Source organism: Neofelis nebulosa, chromosome 8 (assembly GCF_028018385.1).
Source record: "Neofelis nebulosa isolate mNeoNeb1 chromosome 8, mNeoNeb1.pri, whole genome shotgun sequence".
NCBI classification, from domain to species: Eukaryota; Metazoa; Chordata; class Mammalia; order Carnivora; family Felidae; genus Neofelis; species Neofelis nebulosa.
In genome coordinates, this window is record NC_080789.1 from 16,316,788 (window position 1) to 16,324,129 (window position 7,342).

Sequence of the window (7,342 nt, forward strand, 5' to 3'; positions counted from 1 at the left end):
GACGCTTAACCGACTGCGCCACCCAGGCGCCCGGCAGAAGCTGTTCTATGTCTCTCCCCTGGCTGCTGGTGGTTTGCTGGCAATCTTTGTCATTTCTTGGCTTGTGGAAGGATCACCCCAATCTTTGTTCTTCACTGAGTACTCCCTGTGTGCCTTTCCTGTGTCTAAATTTCCCCTTTTTGCAAAGACAGCTGCCATGTTGGATTGGGGGGGGGGTGTCCACCCTACTCCAGTATTACCTCATTTAAACTTAACTAATTACATCTGCAACAACTCTATTTCCAAATCAGTTTACATTCTGAGGTACTGGGGGTTAGAACTTCAACATACGGATTTTCTTTTGGGGGGGGGTGGAGCACAATTCAACATGTAACAGTCTCATAGTGGGTGCTGTGATGTGCTGCTCAGATTACCTTTCAGGAGCGAAGGGCTCATTCCCACAGCTGCCCACCCTCAGCTATCAGCCAATGCTGAGAATCGCCCTCAGCTGAAGAGAGTCTTCTGGACCAAGGTCATAACCCCTCCCATGGGCAGCCAGTATCCAACGACTAGTCCTTGTGTGTGTATATAAAGGCTTGGCTCCCTCGTCTCGGTTTGAAAAACCCCGAAAGGATATCACAGCCTCAGGGGTCTCCAAGGGGTCGGCTGAAGCCTTGGCCGTGCCCGTATCACAGCCCGACTCCTCCCTCTGCTCAATCCAGCCGGTACCCCTTTCCACAGGTGTGGATCTTGCACGCTGACCTCCAGCTTGGAGTCTGTTTCCTGCGGTGCCCAAACATCAGTAGACCCTACAAATTCAAGCAGAAGAGTCCTGTGTCCCCAAGCCTAAGGAGCTGCCCTATCAGCCCTGGAGTGTTATGTGAGAACGATGCTGCTCCTTCATTCAAGCTGTGACTACTGGTGGTCTCTGTCACTGCGTCACCATCCGTGTCCTCAGCGGTTGTGGACGCCACAGAGAGACAACTTGTGCTGGGCAGGTGAGTGTCCTCCTGGAGCTCTGATGATCCTTCTAAGCCTGCAGTTTCCAGGATTCCCAGATTCTGTGCAGATGGCATGGTGGGCAGTGGTCCCCAAATCTGTGCATCACTAGGAAAAATGAAAAATACAGGTTTGGGGTAACCTCCAAGACCTCTAGCATCATTGTGGTGCAGCCAGCTGGACAGCCGTCTGCCGGGGGCACGTGGGATGCACTGGCATGGGGGATTTCATCGAACTTTGCTCAGGAGACTTTGTTAAAGCTCTGAGTATCCCTCTTTCCACCTCTGTTACGTTTTTGGGCTTCAGAGTCCCCATCTCTAACACAGGACTAAGTTACTTGAAAGTCCCTTGCTTCGCCTACTTCAGAGAGTCGTATGAGGCCAAACTGAGCCCAGATGAAGGGCTTTACAGGGTCCAGGACCACTGTCTAAAGACATAGGATGTGATGATCGCGATTGGTATTGACACTGAAAGGCTGTTCTGGTCACAGGTTGTGGGAGTGATGCTTGACAGATGGTGTTCCCTGAATGCTCCCAGGGGCCTTGTTACTGGGGGATTTTCCACTGAATGCAGTTCTCTTTCAAAGCTTTGTTTTGAAACTGGAGCGTCAGCGAGGAGCCTTGGTTCATCCTGGACGCGGGCTGAGCAACTCAACTCGCTGAGCGTGGGGCAGTCCTTTTATCTAGGCCTGGACCTTTGGTTGACCTGGGAAGAGAAGCTCTTTCAGTCCCTAAGACAGTTGGCCAAATACAAGCTGTAGGTTCATTGCAGTTCCCAGAAGTCTCTGGACTGAGTTGACCCAAACTCTGCCTTTCTCTTGGATTCGATCTTTGGGACTGGGGTGTGTGTGTGTGTGTGTCTGTGTGTGAGGGAAAGGGAGTGAGGGAGGGGGTGGAAGAGGGAAGGGCAGGGGACATCACAGCATATTGGAGCTGGAGGAGGCTTTAGATCCACCCAGTCCAAGCTCTTCACGTTGCCAGCCGTGTCACAAGGCTCAGAGAGGTTTAGAATTTTGCCTAACATCACACAGCAGATTAGGAGCCGGCTACGCGCAGAACATAGGAGTTTTAAACTTCTGGGCTTGGGTCTGTTTACCACCCACAGGGTCTGTCCACTGCAGCCAGAGGTTCCTCAGGCCTGGGGAGTAGAGCAGAGGGCTGGATTCATTTACTTTAACCCAATTTTACATCTCAATAACCGGTTCCTCCCTCTGGTGCTGCTAGATCCTTGTTAGATTAGCTTCTCCTCGGAGGTAGCCTTGGGCAGTGACCTGGCTGACCTGGGTTGGCCCTGCTTTGAAACGCAATAGAAAGTTGGTTCTGTTCTGGCGGAGGGCAGCAAGGGAAGCGTGACACCCTCCGTTTCTCAACAGACTGCCCTGACCACTGCCTGAAATGCTGCCATGAAAGGCCTTCTTTAGGGTTGCCTTTCTAGAACTCCTCTATTTGAAACGTTAATAAATACTTTTCCATCTGACCTGTTATTGTTGCCTGAGAGTGTCTCAGATCTCAGGGCAGGTCCTGAGAGACGATTGAATGGAGCTCTTGTAGGGGTGGGGGTGGGGCAACGGGGAGAATAAGGAAGTCAGGACCTGGTTTGTGGGACACACATTTTTCTCACTGCCTGGAAAGTCCAGGGTCTCCTCCCACAGATGGAAAGCAGGGGGCTGGGGAGGCTTCAACACCTGAGTGGGGAGGCTACTGGGGGACAGGGGTCCAGGCAGAGGGCTAGCTGACACTTCTGGTCATTTCAGAGGCATGGAAGGGCTCTTAAGAGCCTTTCCTAATCTCAAGGCCTCAAGGTAGCCTTGGCGAGAAAGCAGAGGTGGGCTCAGAGCAGAGGTGGGCCGTAGGAGGGCTTGCGAAGGGGGTGGGGGTCTTTGCAAAGGCAGGGGAGTCCTCTCCCACCAGTATATTTGCAGGGGAAACAAGAACTCTGCCCCCTCAGTATATTTGCAGCTGCCTCCCCCACCATTGGCTCTGCCTTCTCACCCATGGATCAGCATTTCTTTGAAAACAGAGAGAACACACAAAATTTTAGAGTCATGAATATCATAGAAAATCCAGAAACGCATTAATAAAAAACAAAAACAATCACTTATAATCCTGTTGCCCAGAGAAAACCACTGTGAGCATCTGGGCTGTGTTCTCCTGGTATTTGAGGGTGTGTGTGTATGCATGCATGTGCACATATATGTGTGTGCATGTGCACATGCGAGCACATGGGTTTGCACACATGTGTGTATGTGCACACATGTACACGCGTGTACATATGTATACACATGTGCACGTGTCCGCGTGCATGTGCACTGTGTGTGCATACGTGTGTGTGTATGTGTCTGTATATGCATGTGTTTGTCCATGTGTTTATAGGATCCAGCAGACACAGCCCCCTTCCCCATCCGCTCTCTGAACATTTTGAGAGAGTCTGCAGAGCTGGCAGGGAAGATCTAAATGAAGAGGAGGGAACATCACAGAGGTGTGGGTAGAGTGAAGGAACAAATACGCAGTGGTGTGGCGTTTCGAGGCCAGCAACGGCTGAAGGACGTGCATGCCCTAAGGATGCCAGGAAGGCAGAGGGATTCCATTTGGAGAGGCTGTAGCCTTGAAGCGGGCTACAGAGCAGGGTGCATGGCCACAGGAGGATGTGGAAACTGCCAGCAATCGGGCACCCTTTGGCCCTTGCTGGTCCTTCCATTGGCTGTGTCCTCTGAAAGCCAGAGGTCAAGGCTGCCCTGGTGGTGTAGGCCACAGCGGGCAGCACCACTGGGGCTCTTTCCCAGAGAAAGAGCGCAATGGATTGGCGGTGGTGAGAGGTGCGAAGGAACAGACAACCGAGACTTCCTTGCCAGGGGAGGGGTGGGTGAGAGCTGGAGGAGGCTGATGTTGATGGTCAGCTACTTTACAAATAAGTAAAAGTCAGGGATGGAGCAAAAGCCTCTCCTTTGCTTTCACCCAACTCCTTATCTGTCCGTCTGTCCGTCCATCCATCCATCCATCCATCCACATATCTAGCATGTATATCTGTCTCTAAATTCCTGTAGGAGAATACTGTAGGCAGTGTGAGTCAGCAGCTAAGTGCAGGCTTTGGATCCAGTGCCTATGAGCCGGGATCGTGTCTGGACCACTTCACAGTGGTGGGAGTCTGTCTGAGTTGGTGATCTGACTTCTCGGAGACTCAGTTTCTCCATGTCTCAATGGGCCCAGTGGTGGTTGGGAGGCTTAGGTGAGTGAATCTGTGTAAGATGTTTGGAACAGTGCCTGGCACATAATAGATGCTCAGTTTGTAGAATTGTATTAAGAACAAAGGAGTAGTTGGGTCATATCACTTTGTGGAAAAAAAATAAAAAGAGCCAGTCACCGGGTTATGGGGTGGGGGCTGCTGTCATCTTGCCCCCCCCCCCCGTTTCTCTGGTTGGCTCACCCCAGGTTAGATTGCACTTTCCCAGTCATATCTCCAGGGATGACTCTCCAAAGGGTCTTTCTGGGCACTCTTCTTCTAGTTTATGCCTTTGAAAATGAAAATCCTCCTGGGAAGGGAGCCGTTCTCACTGAGGTGCTAAGAATTTATCAGATCTTGGCTGGCAGGCAGGAGACATTTAGTGGCTCAGGATCAGAAAGGAGAGACCGGGGAAAGGAAGGAAGTAAGAGGAAGGGGGGAGTGTGACAGAGGAGCACAGGGAATGTGTGAGACACACAGCCCTCCCAGGGCCAGATGGGCACTGCTCCCTGCCTTCCCATAGGCCTCCGCTGCCGGAAATGCAGGGCGGCTCAGTGAGGTCAGCCAGGCCCCTCTCACATTCCTCCCTGCCACTTTGTAGGTCATGGGTCTTGAAGAGAGCCTGCTTTCTCACCTGGAAAATGGGAACGATATTCCCAAATTTGCTTGTAGTGAGGTTACACACAATAATGCACCTGTGGAGCTTGCGAAGGTGCCTGGCACAAAACATACGGTCGCAAGAGCAGCACATGGTCACGAAAGACAAAGCCAGGGGCCCCGGGTAGACATTTCTCCAAAGAAGATATACAAATGGCCGATGAGCACATGAGAAGACGCTCAACATCACTGATCGTGAGGAAAATGCACATCAAAACCACGGTGAGCTATCACCTCCTCCCCAGTAGTGGGATGACTTATTTAAAAAATACCTAAAAACTAAGTGTTGGTGAAGACGTGGAGAAAACGGAACCCTTATGCACTGCTGATGGGAATGTGGAGCCATGCACTCACGCGGTTCCTCAAAAAGTTAAACATGGAGATTCCATGTGATCCGGCCATCCCATTTCTGGTACGTGCCCCAGAGAAATGAAAGCAGAGCCACAAGGAGGTATTCGCACGCTCAGACGCAGAGTAGCGTTACCTGCAGTAGCCCAAAGTGAAAGCAAGCAGATGTCCCCTGATGGACACACGGAGGAACCCCATGGGGTAGACACATACGCTGGAGTCTTATTCAGCCTTGAAAAGGAGGGAAACTCTGCAAGAGCAACGACGTGGCTGAGCCTTGAAGACGTTACGCTAAGTGAAATAAGCCCGTCACAAAGGGACACATGTCGGTTGGCTCCCCTTCTGTGAGGTAGCTAGAGGGGTCAAATTCCAACCCACAGAAAGCAGAATGAGGGCTGCCAGGGGCTGAGGGAGGACACAGGAACAGGGAATCCGTGTTTGAGGGGAACACGGTTTAGATCATGATCTCACGGTTTTGTGAGTTCGAGCCCCCACGTTGGACTCTGCACGCGGACGATAGGGCCTGCATGGTATTCTCGCTCTCTCCCTCTCTCTCTGCCCCTCCCCTACTCGTGCTCTCTCTGTCTCTCTCAAATAAATCAACTTAAAAACAGTGATTAGAATGGTAAATTTTATGTTATGTATATTTTGTTACAAAAAGTGTACAAAACCAAACTGAGGAAATTATAATGATTATTAACGGCAATCACTATTATCTTTCTGAAAGTATATCCTTTTTTATTTTGTAAACACTCTTGTCTCCCCTAGTCAGCGCAATGCGGGGCTCTCCATACGTGAAAGCTTCCAACAAAACAAACCAAAACCGCTAAGCGAAGAAATAAAAGCCATGGCAGTTATAAGAGCTTCTCTCCCCCGGGGGTGCCTGCGTGGCTCAGTCGGTAAGCATCTGACTCTTGATTTTGGCTGGGGTCATGATCTCAGGGTTCATGAGTTTGAGCCCCGCATCGGACTCTGCACTTACAGTGTGGAGTCTGCTTGGGATTCTCTCTCTCCCATTCTCTCTCTGCCCTACCACACCCCCTCCTCAAAAAATAAATAAACTAAAAAAAAAAAAAAAAAAAAAGATCTTTTCTTCTTGTCTGTCTTCCTTCTCCATCTCCTTCTTTCTGGGAGGCGGGTCCTCTGTCTTTGCACTGTTCTAGTTCCAGAGCCTACCAAAGTGCCAGCGTACTAGCATTTTTTTCAATGAATGAACAACAAAGTTTATTCCTAGGAAAGGCTTGTCTCTGCCCTGCTACTTACACTCCTAGACATGCGTCTTCAGGCAGCTGGCAGGTTACACAAAAGCAGCAGAGCAATTAAGAAGCTAATAAAAAAGACAGCCCCTCCCTCCCAGAGGAGGCAGAGCTAACTGAGTTTATTGAGATAGAGCCCACTAGGTGAAAATTCAAAACCTTTCGGGGCAGAGGAGCCAAGACTTTGCAAGAAAACAGCAAAATTCTCATCCCTTTCTACAAATGCTGAGTCCTTCATCACTAACCAGAAAAACAAGTGTCCTCTCCAAGATCCAAGTCACTTTCAGAGGGACTGGCCTCATTCCCTTTGAATTACATAAGAGGCTTTCCTGGCACTTTATTTTATTCTTTGAACATTCCTTTGAGATGCTCTAATTCTGGGATACACAATAATCACTTCTTGGTAGAGCAGGATTTATCGTAGGGTTTGAGAGCTAGTGCGTTAAAATCCTTGGAGGCAGGAATGGAAGACCTGTTTGCCTGTTTGGTTTCTCTTCACAGAGCGTTTGGAACCATTGTGGCCCTTTCTCATCTTGCAGACCACGTGACTATATTTGGCGGGAGAGAAGAACGGAAGGGGCAGAAGTGGGTAGGGCTTACAGCTGCTGGCTCATGCATCAGTGGTCGGCTCCAAGATGGCCTGGTGCTGACTGGTCTAAAATGGCACCAACTGGGTTGGCTCATGTCTGCTCCATGTGGCCTCCCATCCTCCAACAGGCTGGCCCGGGCTTGTTCCTGTGGCCCAAGGCCTCAAGAGAATGAAAGCAGACAAGGCCCCTTGAGGTCCAAGCTTAGAACTATCTGGACATCACTTCCACAGCGGTTTATTGGCCAAAGAAAATCTTAAAGTCGGCACAGATTCAAGGAGGGAAATATGATTGCAT

General features: G+C 50.2%; 1 long non-coding RNA gene across 1 annotated transcript; it reads right to left on the reverse strand.

The window, feature by feature from the left end:
• Window positions 1-274: 274 nt before the first annotated feature.
• On the reverse strand, window positions 275-3,111 carry LOC131518967 (uncharacterized). The gene is made up of 2 exons (XR_009265389.1): window positions 1,340-3,111; window positions 275-1,086 (listed from the first exon to the last, which is right to left on the reverse strand). It is a non-coding gene; the product is annotated as an uncharacterized LOC131518967 (long non-coding RNA).
• Between the last annotated feature and the right edge of the window lie 4,231 nt (window positions 3,112-7,342).